This window comes from Phyllostomus hastatus, unplaced genomic scaffold (genome assembly GCF_019186645.2).
Source record: "Phyllostomus hastatus isolate PE091 unplaced genomic scaffold, TTU_PhHast_1.1 phas_contig_34, whole genome shotgun sequence".
NCBI lineage: Eukaryota > Metazoa > Chordata > Mammalia > Chiroptera > Phyllostomidae > Phyllostomus > Phyllostomus hastatus.
In genome coordinates this window covers 44,936,250-44,951,851 of record NW_025333857.1, presented here as the reverse complement: position 1 = coordinate 44,951,851, position 15,602 = coordinate 44,936,250, and the positions used below count along the sequence as shown (strand labels likewise).

Here is a 15,602-nt window from a genome sequence, read left to right as displayed (position 1 = left end):
CTGGGGCCCTAAGGCTACCACCCACTGAATTCCCTGAATCACCTTTGCTGAGTTCACACCTGGGTCTCTGGGCCCACATAACCACTTGGGCTCCTTAGCTGCTCGGGGCCCTGGTTTTCCTTTCCCAGGTCTGGGTGACCACTGTAGGCTTCTGTGATATCACCAAATTGTTATAGGAGCTCCAGAACTATTGGCAGATTCGCTAAGGCTGCTGCACCCCTCTCTCCCTTTGGGTTCCTGGCCCACAGCAAGCACCTCCCCCCTCCTCCCCTTTCCCCCTTCCCATCCCACAAACATGTTTAGGCTGCAGGCCCAGCTGCAGAGCTGTATAGCCCTGTTGGCAGGAGACGGGCTGGCTCCAGAGAGCTGGCTGAGGGAAGGCAGCAGATCACATTTCTTCAGCCTGTGCCAAATATTATTCAGATGTAGCTTTTCAGACAGACACAAATTGCTCATCCAATAAACACAGAAAGGCTAATCCCTGGACATTTATCAGAGTGGGGAAAGACGAGAGAAAGGGACGGTCACAAGAGGCTTTTGAGAGCTGGCCTGGTGTGGCTGGCCCAAGGGGAGGTGGTGAGACCTCCCTGCACTCCTGGGGTTTTCTCCTTAGAAGGCCTGAAACCCAGCACCGAGGCTTTGGGATTCGCTTTCATCGTGACACACAAAGCCTGTGTTGGTACACACACTTCCTGTAGTGAACAGTGAGGAAGAAATCCACATGGGCCAGGGTGCCTTTGTGGACCTCACCACCCATTGTCAATGATCGGGGGGTAGCTGGCTGCAGGGACTTCACAGCTTTCCCCACTCTGCACAAAGTGTCCTCTGGCTTTCTGTGTTTGCCTGAGTTTGCAGAGTTCTCAGGAGACATCTCCCCTGGCCTGGAATCTCTAGCTTCTGGCTGACAGGTGTGAGAGCATGGCAGCTGAGAAAGCAGGTCAAGGGACTGGGCTGACCACATGGCAGGGGACCAGAGACACAGGGGTCCTCTGTCCATACCTGTGGGCTGGCTAAGCCACTGAGGTCTTTTGCCAGCTCCTTTTTGCTAGGCCCTTCTAATGGACTCCACAAACTTTCCCTTCGAGGGACTTTGCCCAGAAATGAGATAAACAGGGCCCTGCTCTGAGCCCAGGGAGAGGAGGACCAGGTGAAGCCTCTGGAGAGAGCCTGGGTCCTCCCGCTGCCCTGTGCCCTCTCATTGCCCTGTGCCCTCCCGCTGCCCTGTGCCAGGCTCTGTGCCACACTGGGACCTTGCAGTGTGCCCAGTGGAGAGGACACCCTGGTGGTGAGAGGGGACCATGACCTGCTCGGGGTTAGGGCATGGACATAATTGCCTACTTTTATACAGTCAGGCACTTTTCTCACTTTTCTCACAACATGACGAGGGAGCTGTGCTAATGCTGGTTCCACTTTTCCAGTGAGGCACTGAGAGTTTGGAGCGCTCACCCAAGGTCACCCAGTTAGCGGACGAGAGGCCTCAGTATCTGTGCTTTTAATTTGACTCTGCCATATTTGCCTATGGGAGATGCAGGCCTATGAGAGATGCTTTGGTTTTAGAAATTCCAGCTAGATTGGAATCCTTAGGAGGTTTTGGAGGTTTGGAGTCCCCAGACCTGGAATGACGCCTTCAAGGCACAATGCTAAGGAAGGTTTCCATTGGGAACCTGGGGGCTCTATAATTAGGGTGAGTAACTTTCCTAGTGTTTTCAGAACTGAGAGGATTCCTGGGATATGGGACTTTCAGTTTCAAAACTGGGATGGTCCTGGGCAAACAGGGGTAAGCTGATTATCTTATCTGTAGCCAAAGGGCTGGGCACGAATTGTTGCCATGGACTTCAGAACCCACCTGCGGGTCATTCTCCTTCCCACATCTCTCAGGATAGGGCCTCACAGAGTGGCAAGCTGATTAGGAGGAAGGGTGAAGTAACAACCGTTGGCAGCCACTCTTTTTATATGCTTGGGTGAGGCAGACCATAACGTCAGGTGGCAACAAGGCAGGGGCACTGTGGCCCCAGAGCTGAGTGGGAACAAGGTGCCTTCTGGTGTGGCCAATCCTAACACAACAGGAAGACTAAGGGGGATTCTCAGGTGAGGACTGGCAAGCAGGTAGGCAAGCATGAACTTGGTGGCCTCAAAGGAAGCCAGAGGCAGGGCTTGACCAACTCTGACAGCAGGGAGGGAATTTCTTTTCTGGTTCTTGAAACTTAATTCCCGTTAGGAATGGCCTCTCCCCTACCCACCTGCCATCTGGGCCCACACTGACCTGGATTCCTAGCCCAGGAGCCCTGATCCTTCTTCCTCTCTGACTTGCTTGCCCCTTGTGTCTATTTGTCTGTCTGACTGGTCGTGAAGATCTGAAACTCGGTGAAGCAACAGCTGAAAGGTTTCAGTGTGAGGACTTTGGGTTCCGAGGCGCAGACTCCAAAGGCGGAAGTGCTGCTAGGCCTCAGGAGGGGTGCAGATGGGGCCGAGAAGCCTCAGGATCACAGGCAGTGCTCTCTTCCCTTCTAGCTCATTTCTTTGTGGTCTGTTCCATTCTCTCAGCTTATTTGCTTCTCTGTGTTTTGGCAGAAGATGGAACGTTTATGTAATTTCAATTACAGCCACACCCAGGGACTGACTGAATGTCTTGAATCTCAAATCCAACCATCAGAAGAGACCATCTGATTGGGCCAGCTTGGGTCAGATGTTCACCTCTGGTCCAAACAGCTGTGGCCACTTGGTGGGGTCAAGTAGTACAAAAGTGACAATGGATGACCCATCCCAGGAGGGTCAAGTTTTCAGAAAAAGGAGCCACCATGAATTGGCTAGACACTTATATAAATTTCCTGGAACTGATAGTTCCTGAACGATGCCTTCTCTTCTCTGAGCTTGTAAAACTTTTTTGAGGATCCGTCAGTGCTTGATTCAGTGCTACTCTCACACTGGAATATTTTAAAAATTAATTGGAGTAACTGTGGTAAGCTATTCAAAAGTCAGTTTTTAACCCATTACCTTTAGCTTATACAGCACCTTGTCATTTTCTCCTTCGCACTAGGGTTTAGAGCCTGGCTACTCAAAGTGAGATCCACAGACCAGCAACATTGTCAGGACGGCAGAATTCCCCTCTCACCTGCATAAGCAGCATCTGAACTTTAACATCTCCCCAGGTGATCTTACATTAAAGTTCGGTAAGCACTGGAAGGGGTTCTTGTCTTATCTCTCTTACTAGAATAAAAATTCTGAGGTGGGGTGGCTCTATTCAGCAAATGTCAATATTGTATACTTTCTACATGCAAAGTATCTTGCTTTGTCTTGCAATGGATGGAACTCCACAAATGCCAAAATGAGGGGATTTAAAGCTCAGAATAGTGGTCAAAGAGGATAAATTAATTATATGGTATCTGAGCTTTGCTTTAAAATAATCCTGTAGGCCCTGACCAGTGTGGCTCAGTTGGATGCGCATCACCCTGCAAAGCAAAATGTTGCCAGTTCAATTTCCAGTCAAGGCATGTGCCTGGGTTTTGAGTTTGGTCCCCAGTCAGGGCACATGTGAGAGGCAACTGATCAATATTTCTCTCTTATGTTGATGTTTCTCTCCCTCTCTTTCCCCTCCCTTTCTCTCTCTCTAAAAATAAGTAAAATCTTAAAAAATATCCTGTAGGAGGTGGAAGGAAGTTGGGGGTATGGTGAAGCAAATATGGGGTGGTGGGGAAATGGGGGTTCATTACACTATTCTTTCTACTTTTGTGTATTTTTGAAACTTTCCACAATAAAATTAAAAGAAAAGAATAATGGTGTAAGACATTATAAGAGGTTATCTAGCTGCCCAAAATAAATTTGTTTCTTGGCCAAATGAAGTAAATCCAAGGCACTAAGAGAGTTTCCAAGTAAGATTGTTCAGTCCCTGCCAGAGACTTTTGGAGGATGTGTGCAGTAGGAAGTTTCAAACTTTGGTCACGTTTACTATATCAAATGAGCCTAATTAGTTTAAAATTTCTCTTTTACAAGGAGGGAACAAATCTTTGAGGTACTTCAAGGGCTCCTTGAAATAACCCAAAGCAATGTCCAAATTAAGAAAAAGTCTCCTTTTAAAACTTAAACCCTAGGAAGTTTGTCAAATATACTTGATGAAAAAAGATTATATATCATTGTGAAACAATATTAAATTATTCACTTATCCAGAGTGACAATAAAAGATATAAAAAACAAATATAAATTAACTATTGTTAGCAAAACATTATTTAGTTCTTAGAATTGAGAAGGTTGTTTCCTTAAGTATTTAAGGACCTGATTAAGACAATATAAAATATAGAAATGTTTTTATATTTCTTGTTTAATGTTTAATAAAACATAGAATCTTTGTTTTCTAGGCAGAAAATATTTCATAATATCTGGAATAGAACAATAAACACAGGAAGAACTTTGTCATTTTAACAAAGCCAAAAAAAAGTACTAAACTCTAATTCTGTATTAGCTTACTTTTGATATTTAAATTCATTTACTTAAATTTATTCCAGTCATATTCAGCTTAACCACATATACAATTTCCTGTCTCAGGATTCTTTTTCCACAAAACTTCTATAACTTTCTTCATCCCTCTTAGATTGCCCCTTCTTATTTATTCAGAAATAACCAACTTTAGGACAAACTATTTTCTTTCAATTCCCTTAAAATGTACATACATATCTGATACCTTCTAATACCAAAACCATAATTTCTTTTCACTTTATAAAATTCTTACCCCTTAGAAACCTTAATTTCTAATGACAACTGCAAAGTAAGTAATCAGCATTCTTTAGATTTGTTGGCAGCACAACAGCACCAAGTGTTAGACTGGTGGAGTCAGCCTGGACTTTGGTTCAGCAACCTCAGTACTTACGTTCTGGCTAAGAAAGAATTCACGGCCAAGACTCAAACTATAAGACAAAGTTTATTTACAAAGTCACAGAGGTAAAAGAACTGAGCTGTGGAAGAAATGGGCTCAGGAAACACGATACAGAGGCAAAAGGGCCATTGGAGCTTATAAAAGAGAGGCAAGGAAAATGTGCCTGAGTGGGGATGGGCGGGGATGGGCGGGGATGGGCGGGGAAAGCATGGGCCTGCTCCATAGAGAGAGCACCACTGGATCCTCATCCTTGAGGGTTTTTACCTGGAGGTCTCAGGGGAGGATCCCAGTAAAATATTCATCAGCTTTCCAGAGGTGTCCTTTTAGGGTTGTGGTCTCTATTGATTGGTCAATGTCAGGGCAGGCGGTCATTAGTCAATGCAGTTGGTCCTGATGTCAACCATGGCATCACTTGTCTGGTTTTGCTGCTTTTCTGGGCCTGAAGCTGAAACACAAGTGAGGCCTAGATGTTATCCCTAGGGATTAACTCTTAAGGGAGTGGTTGTACAAGGCCTGCATGGGACTTTCATGAGGCCACTCTTCAGCCCCTGTTCCTCCTCCAAGGGGGTCTACCACATAACTAGTGATGTGCCAGAAAAGGATAGATCTGAAGAGGGTCCAAACCGCATGACCAGTGATATAAAAGGTCAGGGGGTCTAAATTGCATGCCCAGTAATATGCTAGGGGAGGGAAGGTTACCTTGGTGTTGAGGTTCCTTGTTTTTCCAGTTTTGCCCCTTGCTAGGTACCCTCGTGACCTTCTATACCTGGCCCATCGTCTTTGCTCTGCTCATGTCTGTCTAACTGCCTGCCACAGATTGGCAATTTATGAATATGTTTTAAAGCCTTTAGAAACATAGGCTCTTTCATTGGCAAATATATTCACAATTTTTTTAGAAACATGCATTTTTTGGTAAAGTACAAAACATATTCATTCACAGATTCAAATTTGTCTTTTAGTTTCTCTAAACTGAGGAGCCCAAAGTAGGAAAATTTAGAGTAATATAATAATTAATGTTTCCGAATTTTGAATTGTTTGAGATATCTAGATATTGAATAGTTTTTATCATTTAACTTAGTAAAACTCTAAAGTTTCAAGTTACCCAAAGAATTTGGGAAACTATGTTTAACAAATAATTATTATTAAAGGTTTTATCTAAAAAAACTTTTTATTTTATTTATATCAATTTATTAGTTTTAACTATGAGATATTAAAATGAATTATTATCCAGGCTATTTTCTTGATAAATTTTTACCAGAGATAACATGAACTTATTTTGGTAAATGCAGGTAAAACAAAAATACATTTAATATTAATGACTCTAAAAGATGTGTCTATTTAACCAAAATTTAAACCAGTTAATATCAAATATTTTCTAGATTATGTGATCATGAAAGGCATTTGGGTTAGTTTCTATTACCTATCTAATCTATACAAGTATTTAATTCTTTTTAAGACTTTAAGTATTTCAAATTAGGAATACCATCTGGAGGTAGAAAATACCATATTATGCATAAAATACACAAACAAACACAAGCATGTCACAAACAGACCAAAATAGAATTACTACTAGTTGTATGAAAGACACAATTTTTCTTATTTGCCATTCACAGTTTTTGAGGAGGGTGGAAAAAGGAAATGGGAGGGTGTTCAGGCATGAGATATTTCTACACTTGTGTTTTAAAAGTGTTCCTTTTCCATTTTTTCCCTTAGGTTTCTCAGCCTCAGATAGTTGTGGGTTGTGTTTGCATTTCTAAGTACTTAGCAGGAAGACCATCTGAGTCTTTCAGAACATTCCTATCAGAGCTTAAAAATCAACTTCCAATTTTGCCAAATTTCTTATTAATTATTTATTTTTATATCCTCACCTGAGGACATTTTTTCATTGCTTTTAGAGAGAGAGAAACATTGATGAAAACATCAATTGGTTGCCTTCTGTACTCTCCCAGACTGGTATTGAACTCACAATCTACGTATGCACCCTGACTGGGAATCAAACTTGCAACCTTTGGTTTACAGGCTGGCACTCAATCCACTGAGCTACATCAGCCAGGGCTTATTAATAAATAGCTTAAAATCAATATCTCAAAAGGTAGCTTCAGGGTAGCAAATTTTTGGTCCCCTTCAGTTGTGTGCAAATGATTCTTTCCTTTTTTTTTTTTAATTTTTAAAAGTATGTGTATTGATTTTAGGGAGACAAGAGGGGAGAGAGAGAGGGAGAGATGTGAGAGAGAAACATTGATTGATTGCCTCCTATATGTGCCCTGACCAAAGATGAACCTACCCTTTTGTTGTACAGGATAATGCTCCAACCAACAGAGCCACACTGGCCAGGCTACAGCTGATTTTCTAACTGCAAAAGGATGGGTGGTTAGTCAGTTTCTTTCTGTTACTTAAAACTGATTAAGGAAAAAAGGGGAGGGGGATATTTTAGGTTACATAACTGATCAGTCCATGGGACATCAGATATGGCCATCCCAGGGTACATCCCCCTTGCCTCCCTGTTGGCTTATTTCTCAGGCAGGCTCTTTCCACATGATCAGCGTACAGACTTGAATAGTATACCCCCCAGATTCCAGTCTACCCCAAATCTCAAAATAGAACTTATTTGGAGATAGGGTCTTTGAAGATGTAATTAGTTAAATCAAGATGAGGGCATACTGGATTAGAGTGCACCCTAAATTCAATGATTGGCTCCTAATAAGGAAAGGAGAAACATCAACAGAAGAGAAACATACACAGAGAGAAGGAGGCCATATGAAGACAGAGGCAGATTAGAGTGATACAGCTACAAGTGAATGAATGCCAAGACTGCCGGGAGCATCAGAAACAAGAAGAGACAAGGAAGGATTCTTCCCCCAGAGCTTTCAGATGGTGTGTGACCCTGCTAACACATTTATTTCAGACTTTTAGCCTCCAGAACTGTGAGAGAATAAGTTTCTGTTTTTTTTAAGCACCCCCACATCTGTGGCAATTTATTGTGCGAATTCCAGAAAACTATTACAATACCCTCAGCAACTCCAGGCTGGCAACTCTGGAAGAAAGGAAGAACACTTTTCTCAATATTTCCAGCAAAAGTCCTGGGGGAAGATCAAAGCTTTGTTTGTTAGTCCCCAATAAGCAATATGTCCAATCACTGGGGCCAAAGGAAAACATTGCTCTGGCCAGATATGAGTCACCCGTCCATTGAGGAGCCCGTGGTGAGGTTAGCCTATCCCAACCTCATGAGGAAGAGTGGTCATCTCTTACCAAAAGAAGAAATGAGCACAGGGCAGGAAGCCCAGGCATCCATATGGAGAGGCCCACGTCGAGAAGAACTGAGACCTTTGGCTACCAGTTCCAGCTAAGCTCCCAGCCAGCAACCACCTGTCCATTACAGGGAGAATAAGTTGATTCTGAAAACTACACTCTCATCCAGGAATAGATTTTTAAAGATATAAAGGAAGTAGAGATTTCTCAGAACAAGTCAGAGCAAGGACAAATTTCCTTTTTGACAGGTTCCTAAACTGACAGATCACAGAGCTGTACTTGTTGGTGAATTGGGTCTTCAGCAAAGACTTTTAACAATCTCTGCCATTATATCCTTGTTGATTAAAATGGAAAATATGAGTTGGATGATAGTATAATTAAGAGGAAAAGTACCTGCTAAATGACTAGAGTGGCCTTTGTAGGATCTGAAAAAGTAGCACTTGAGGCAAAAAACTTATTCCAACAGATTGTAGGCATATCCTGTCCGGGGAATAGATGTTGCTAAAAATGAATGTATCTCTCTCTCTCTCTCTCTCTCTCTCTCTCTCTCTCACACACACACACACACACACACACACGTCAATAAAATTTTTTAAAAGCCTTAGCTGGGTTGTTAAGTTTGTTAGAGTGTCATCCCTAAATGCCAAGGTTGCAGGTTCAATCCCCAGTCAGGGCACATACAAGAATCAACCAATGAATGCACCAATAGGTGGAAGAGCAAATCAATGTTTCTCTAGCTCTCTTTTCTTTCCTCTCTTTCTAAAATCAATACATTTTTAAAAAGTTAAAAAAGAAAGAAATGAGTGGCCAAGGTCACTATACGGGGCCTAGCACCAGTGTTACAGGCATTTTGTGGAGATTGGAGTAAAGAGGTAAGAGGAGGAAGCTGGAGGAAGCCAACCTCACTTGAGGTCATGGAAGGAAGTCCAGCTGGACACTCAGAAGAAGTGTTGATGGGAGTAGCACCCTGACAGACTGTTTATTTGTATTGTGATGGATTAAAATTGGTCACAAGTTATTTACCACATCTCTCATCAACAGGTTAAGTCTACTTCCCTTCCTCTTGAATCTGGGCTGGCCCTGTGACTTGTTCTGACCAATCGAAGTAGCAAATGTGACCAAGACTGGACCTTAAGATATCTTCCACTCCTTCCTATACATTTTGAATAGTCCTTCTTATAATCTAGCTGCCATACTCTAAGGAAGCCCAAGCAGCCACGTGGAGAGGCCCACACAGAGGAGAACTGAGACCTTTGGCTTAGCTGTTCCAGCTAAGCTCCCAACCGGCAACCAGCAACAATGTTTGGCCATGTGAGTGAGTACACTTGTAGCTTCCAGACATCCTATTACCCAAGCCAACACTACATGACGCAGAAAAACACCTGGCTAATACACTGAGTTTTAGAAAATAATTTGTTTTAAGTAACTCATTTTAGAATTGCTTTTTAAATAACAAAGGTTGGAAAACTTTTTATGTAAAAGATTACAATTATATAATTTTTTTGTGGGTGAAAAAAAGGGGTTCTATGGAAAATAGAGTGATCTGATCATAAATTCCTAACTGGGCATATCATGGTGGGTAGTCATGCCCCAGACATAGAACTTTTTAGTAAAAGGTTTATCTTTGTCTTAAGCAAGGCCTGTCCATTGTTGCTATGCATCTAGGTGACAATGCTTTTGAAATAAGCCATAACCACCTTCAAGAAAGCACATCGTCTTAACACCCTGTAACCCAGTATGCCCTGCTTTTTCCCACCTCCATGTAATCTTCCTTTCCCTCCTTAATTTCAAGTGCATAAAAGAAGCTGCAAAACTATTGATCTCAGCAGCATTTGAGATCCTGCTCCTAGGCATATGTTGTCAGTTTGGCTCAAATAAATTCTTATAAAAATTCTCTACAGGTTTGGACATTTCTCATGTTGACACAGTAAAAATGAGATCTGTCCGGAAAAAGTCCAACCACTGTTAATGTAACAAGAACGGTTCACATGACATTGATGTAACCTGGCAGCCAAGGAGAGTGGACTGGAATGCGCATGTGTGAACAAGGATGACTTCACTGTACTAATCAGTGGGGGTGGTAGATATCATTGAGTGAGCCTACATACTGCATGGCTGTTGAATTCAAAATGACTAAGTAAGTAGAGCAATGAGTCTGCATCAAATTTTGCATCAATCTTGAACATTCCTCTGCGGAAACTATTTGGATAATTCAGCCCACAGCTATGGGCAACTGGTGATTAGCAACTTCATTACAATGCAGTCTACTCATATATAATGTCTCATGCAGAGTTTTTGGTGAAACATCAAATCGCACAGACAACTCAACACTCTTATAGCCCAGAATTGGTTCCCCGTGGCTTTTGGCTTTTCCCAAAACGACCAACACCTTTGAAAGGGTAGAGATTTCAGACTGTTGGTGAGATTCAGGAAAATATTATGGAGCAGCTGATGGAGATTGGGAGAACTGTGGGAGGTCCCTGCTCACACAGGTGCCTACTTTGAAGGGGACTGAGATGTCATTGCCCTATGTACAATGTTTCTTGTATCTTCTTCAATAAATACCTCTACTTTTCATATTACATGACTGGATACTTTCTGGACAGACCTTGTACTTTAGGTTTTACAGGCAAGATGGTCTCTGTTGCACCATTCAGCATTGCCATTGTAGCACAAAACCAAACACAGACAATATGTAAACCTATGTAGCCGGCTGCAGTGTAATAAAATTTTCTCTACCAAAAAAATTGGGCTGGATTTGGCCTACGGAATCTGTTTTCCAACACCTGCAATAGATCACTGAAACAGAAATTGGCATCTGGAAGTGCAGTGCTTCCATAACAAAAACCTAAAACATAGCATTGACTTTGGAAGCAGAAAGCTTAGAGTCCTGAACAATAATAGTAAGGAGACTGCAAGTGCAGTAAGGAAGTTGTTACTGGAGGTTATTAGAGACCTAAATCACACACAGGCAACATGAAGTTAACATGGATGGTACAAAATGTATCCAGTGAACTTGTGGTCTTGCCCTGGAGATTTCTAGGCAAAATGTTCAAAGTTGCAACTAACTTGCTTTAGCTGCCTATAAAAAAGTACAGGAAGAAGAAACTTTTGTTTCAAGCAGAATTTAGAGGAACTACAGAGGGCTTGGGACAGTCTCAACAGCCAGCAAAAAAATCAGTCAAAGTAAATGAACTAATATCCAGCACCCTATGGATACCCTCTTTACTCTGCTGGGGCTCCTATACCTGTGCTGGACTGCCACGCTCCCCACCCTCACCCCACCCCTCCTCTTCAATGGCTGAGCTTTTACACACTGTCTATGCTGTTTGGACTTCTACTTCACTCATTCCTACCTAGTGGCCTTTGGACTAAATTGCTTAGAGGAAGGAAGAAGGTAATTTGTTTTATGGTTCATGGTTCCTTGAACGTGAGGAATCATTCTTAGGCCAGATTCAGATGATGAGATAAGATTTGGACCTGGAGGCTGAGCCTGAAGTCTTAATGGGAGGCGCCTTTGGGTAATCTTCAGAGGAGATTAACGTATTTTACACATGGGAGAAATATAATTTGTGGCCACTGGGATTACAAAAGATGGCTGCTAATTTTTTTCAAACCCCTTCTGCCATCAGGAGGTGAAGTCTATTTCTACTCCCCTTGAATCTGGACTGCCCTATAACTTGTTTTAACTAAAATGCCCACATAAGTGATGCTTAAGGCTGGGCCTTAAGAAATCTACATCTTTTTGTTCTTGAAATGCCCCTTATTGGGATACACCCTCCAGTTTGTAAGGAAACCCCAGCAGCCATGTGGAGGGAGGGGCCTTTGTGGAGAGGTCCACATGAAGAACCAAGGTCCCAACCCACAACCCATTCTGACCCAGTCCCAAGCCAGCTCCTACTGCCAGCCATGTGAGCGAGGCCATTTGGGAATTCCCAACTGCGCCAGTGCTCCAGCTGACACCATGAAGCAGAACAGCGTGCACAACCAACACAGTTGTGTGAAATGGTTAGTTTTTAAGACATTAAGTTTTGGGGTTGTGTGTTATTCAGCAACAGATCATTGAAATAACGTTTACCATGTACCCAGCACTACGCTGTGCCCTTCTGGTCTACTAGGGTGAAACAGAAATGTAAACTGACAGGTGCAGATACAGGCACTGTGAAGGGGCAGAGGAAATGCCACTAACCAGTTGAAGGCAGCCTGCAGAGAGGAGCAGAGAACTGAGTGAGTCTGGGCAGGTCAACATGGGACAGGCAAACTACCCAATCCAGACCCAACTTTTGGCCAGTCAGCATGGCAATTTCCTCCTCCAAGTGTCTCCCCCTAATGGGATTGTTTCACCTGAAAAAAGTGAGAGTGGAAAGAGCTGGAGAAGGTTGCCTTGGGTCTATCTGTCTAACACAGTTCATGTTGGACAATGTTGTCCTGAAGGTTTCTGGCCTTCTGCACCTTTCTGTAGAAAGAAATGTACTGATTCTAGGTACCTCTGGACAGGGGCTGGTGCGGCTGGTGTTCGTGCCTTAGTGGACTCTGCATGTTCCTGGGAGATAGAGCAAGTCTTGCTTCTTTTCCTCACTTCCTGGCCACAGAAAGCACCCTGGGACAGGTTTGTGACCCCTAACCTCCCTTTAATCCTGTCTCTTGGCCATTACTTGGACACATTGAAGACATATCACCATTTTCCCATTCCCTCATTTTTCAGATGGGGGCTAATCTGACCCATCCTCCGTCATTGGCCAGGCATTTTCCTCTAGGCATAAATAGGCTGTTAGGTCAGCTTCATCCTCACCAACTCCCTGGCAAATAACTCTTGCCTTTTGTGATCTGAAATAACTTAGCAATAGTTCTTTCCATCTCCCTTTCCCACATTATGAAGAAGATAATAAACATTTATTTAACAGGTATTTTAACAAGTATTTACTTGGTGCCAAGCATATACCGGGTCAGTTCTAGGAACTGCAGTTCTAGGATGCAGTAGTGAACAAGAAAGTTCCTGTACTCACAGAACTGATTTTCTATTGTTTGAGACAGACAACAATAAATAAATGTCCAACGATGGGTAGTGGTATCTGCTCTGAAAAAAAATCAAGTAGCTTAAGTAAATTTGGGTGGGTGACTATTCTATAAGGGTGGTCTAAGAAGACCTCTTTCATAAGGTGCCATTTGACTGACCTGAATGAAATATGGGGGAAGTGTATTTCCAGCTAAGTGAATAGCCAAGTACAAAGGACTTGGGGTAGGAAGAAATAGGGCAAGGGATAGCAACTAGGCTACAGTGACTAAAGCCAGTAGAGAATGATAAAGGTAGGGAAGAGAGAAAACAATCAGGTCAGGTAGGGCTTCTATCTTTTTAAACTTTGTTCTGAATAAAATGGCAGGATCCGATTTATGCTGATAAAGATCTATCCAGATGCTCTTTGGAGAACAGCCTGGGGAAGGGGCAGAAGCAGGGTGACCAGTTAGGAGGCTGCTATGTATACCAAGGCCAAGATATTGGTGGTTTGGTTTGGAATGGTTACAGCAGAGTTAGCAAGTGATGAATTCTGATGATTAGAAGGTACCCCTGACAAGACTTGCTGAGGACCTGGAAACGGCATGTGGGAGTAAGGGAGGCACACTGACGACACCTTTTAGGTTTGGGGCTTGGGGAACTGGATGACAATGGTGCCATTCTCTGAGGTAGGTGAGAGTGGGAGTGGAGTGTAGGTAGTAGGTTGTTGGGGGTGAGATGTGTTAAGTTTAAGATGCCAGTATGATAGGCAGTAGAATATTAGTCTGGGGGTCTGGGCTAGAGACAGAAATTTTGTAGTCAAGAGCATATAGTTGTTATAAATCAACTCTGAGGAGTGAGCATAGACAAAGATCATCATGGACTATGGCCTAGAGACTTCAACAACTGGAGAAGAGGAGAAGCCCATCAAAAGATGAGAGTGGCCAGTGAACTGAGGAAGATCATGAAAAAGCCTGGTGTCCGGGAAACCAGGTGAAGAAAGTGGATTATATACCACCACAACCAAAGGTCAACTCCTGAGTCTCAGTTTTCTCATCTGTGAAATGGAGACAGTAGCAATTGCCTACTTTACAGCATTGCTGAAATTAAATGAGATAAAACATGTAAAGCAATTAGCTTGTGTCTGATTGGCACATACCAGTAATAAACTTTTTTTTTTTTCAAAGAGGGGGAGAAACATTGATGTGACAGAGAAACATCGATTGGTTGTCTCTTTTTTTTTATAGATTTTAATTTATTTATTTTTAGAGAGGGAAGGGAGGGAAAGAGACAGAGAGAGAGAAACATCAATGTGCGGTTGCTGGGGGTCATGGCCTGCAACTCAGGTATGTACCCTGGCTGGGAATCGAACCCACAACACTTTGGTTCGCAGCCCCTGCTCAATCCACTGAGCTACGCCAGCTAGGGCTCGGTAATAAACTTTTAATCCATGTTATCATTCCCCCCACTTTAGAGTTGCTTCTCCATCTACATATATGACAGCACCTCCATGAGTCCTTCTCAGGAGTGAGGTGTCTCTGCTTACTCAGGCACTAGGTGGGCCTGAGGCGTGGCTTCTGGATCAAATTTGAACCAAGTCTGGCCAGTGCCTAAGCTTCTCACCCACACAGCCTCCCGCCCTTACTTGCAAATCAATACGAAGTAAGCATGTGGAACGTAAGTTTTGGAGCCAGAATTCTGCCTCTCATCCGCTGTGGGATCTTATGCAAGTTTCTTAACCTTCTGAGCCTTGAACTCTTTTATCTGTAAAATGGGGACAATTCCTACGTCACAGGCTTGTGTCCAGGCCCTCTGCATATTGTTAATAAAGCCGGCTCCTCTCCTCCCGCTTGCTGGCAGAGGAGTTAGTGAGGGTCCGGGCTCCCCTCCCAAAGCGTGTAACCCGGCGGGGTGGGACGCGCTAGAAGAGGCACCCTCCCCCCCCCCACTCCTTAAACCGAGCCAGGCAGGCCTCAGGTCGCCTGGGATATACTGGAGAAGCCGACTCAGCCACTTTCTTCACTAGGCGCCGGGTGAGCCACGTCTTCTCGCCCGGCCCCCACCGCCGCAGAAGGGCTCAGTCACGCCCGAGGGAGGGGGCCCGAACGCCCGAGAGAACCCTCCGCAGTTCTCGCACCCCGCGCTCGGCGTCTAAGTCCGTTTCCTGGACAACCTCTCTCCGCCCAGCTTCCAGACCCCCCCGGCCTAACGCCGCCACGACCCACCACCCCTCGGAACAACGACCCGCTCGCTTTCTTCCCCGCCCTGTTCGGTGCCGCACACGCCGCCCTTGAGCACTCCAGGAAGTGGCGGCGCCTCGGAGGAGCAGGAGGCGCGCCTTGCTAGCGACCGAGGCTCCGGAGGACGCGGCTCACTGCTGGTCGTCGGGGTCGGAACTCGAACACAGAGTGACTCCTCGCCCTGGGGGCTGCCAGCCGGCCCCTCGAAACAGCTCCGCCCCGGGCAGCTCCGCCCCCTGGAGCTCCACCCCTG

The 15,602-nt window shown here is 44.1% G+C and overlaps 2 long non-coding RNA genes across 2 annotated transcripts; one reads left to right on the top strand and one right to left on the bottom strand.

Annotated features, from left to right (window-relative positions):
• Positions 1 to 1,972: 1,972 nt before the first annotated feature.
• On the top strand, positions 1,973 to 10,140 carry LOC123820136. The gene is made up of 4 exons (XR_006785897.1): positions 1,973 to 2,088; positions 3,038 to 3,170; positions 9,158 to 9,427; positions 10,018 to 10,140. It is a non-coding gene; the product is annotated as an uncharacterized LOC123820136 (long non-coding RNA).
• LOC123820137 lies at positions 5,096 to 8,239 on the bottom strand. Its single transcript, XR_006785899.1, has 3 exons — positions 8,117 to 8,239; positions 7,152 to 7,220; positions 5,096 to 5,312 (listed from the first exon to the last, which is right to left on the bottom strand). It is a non-coding gene; the product is annotated as an uncharacterized LOC123820137 (long non-coding RNA).
• Positions 10,141 to 15,602: the final 5,462 nt, after the last annotated feature.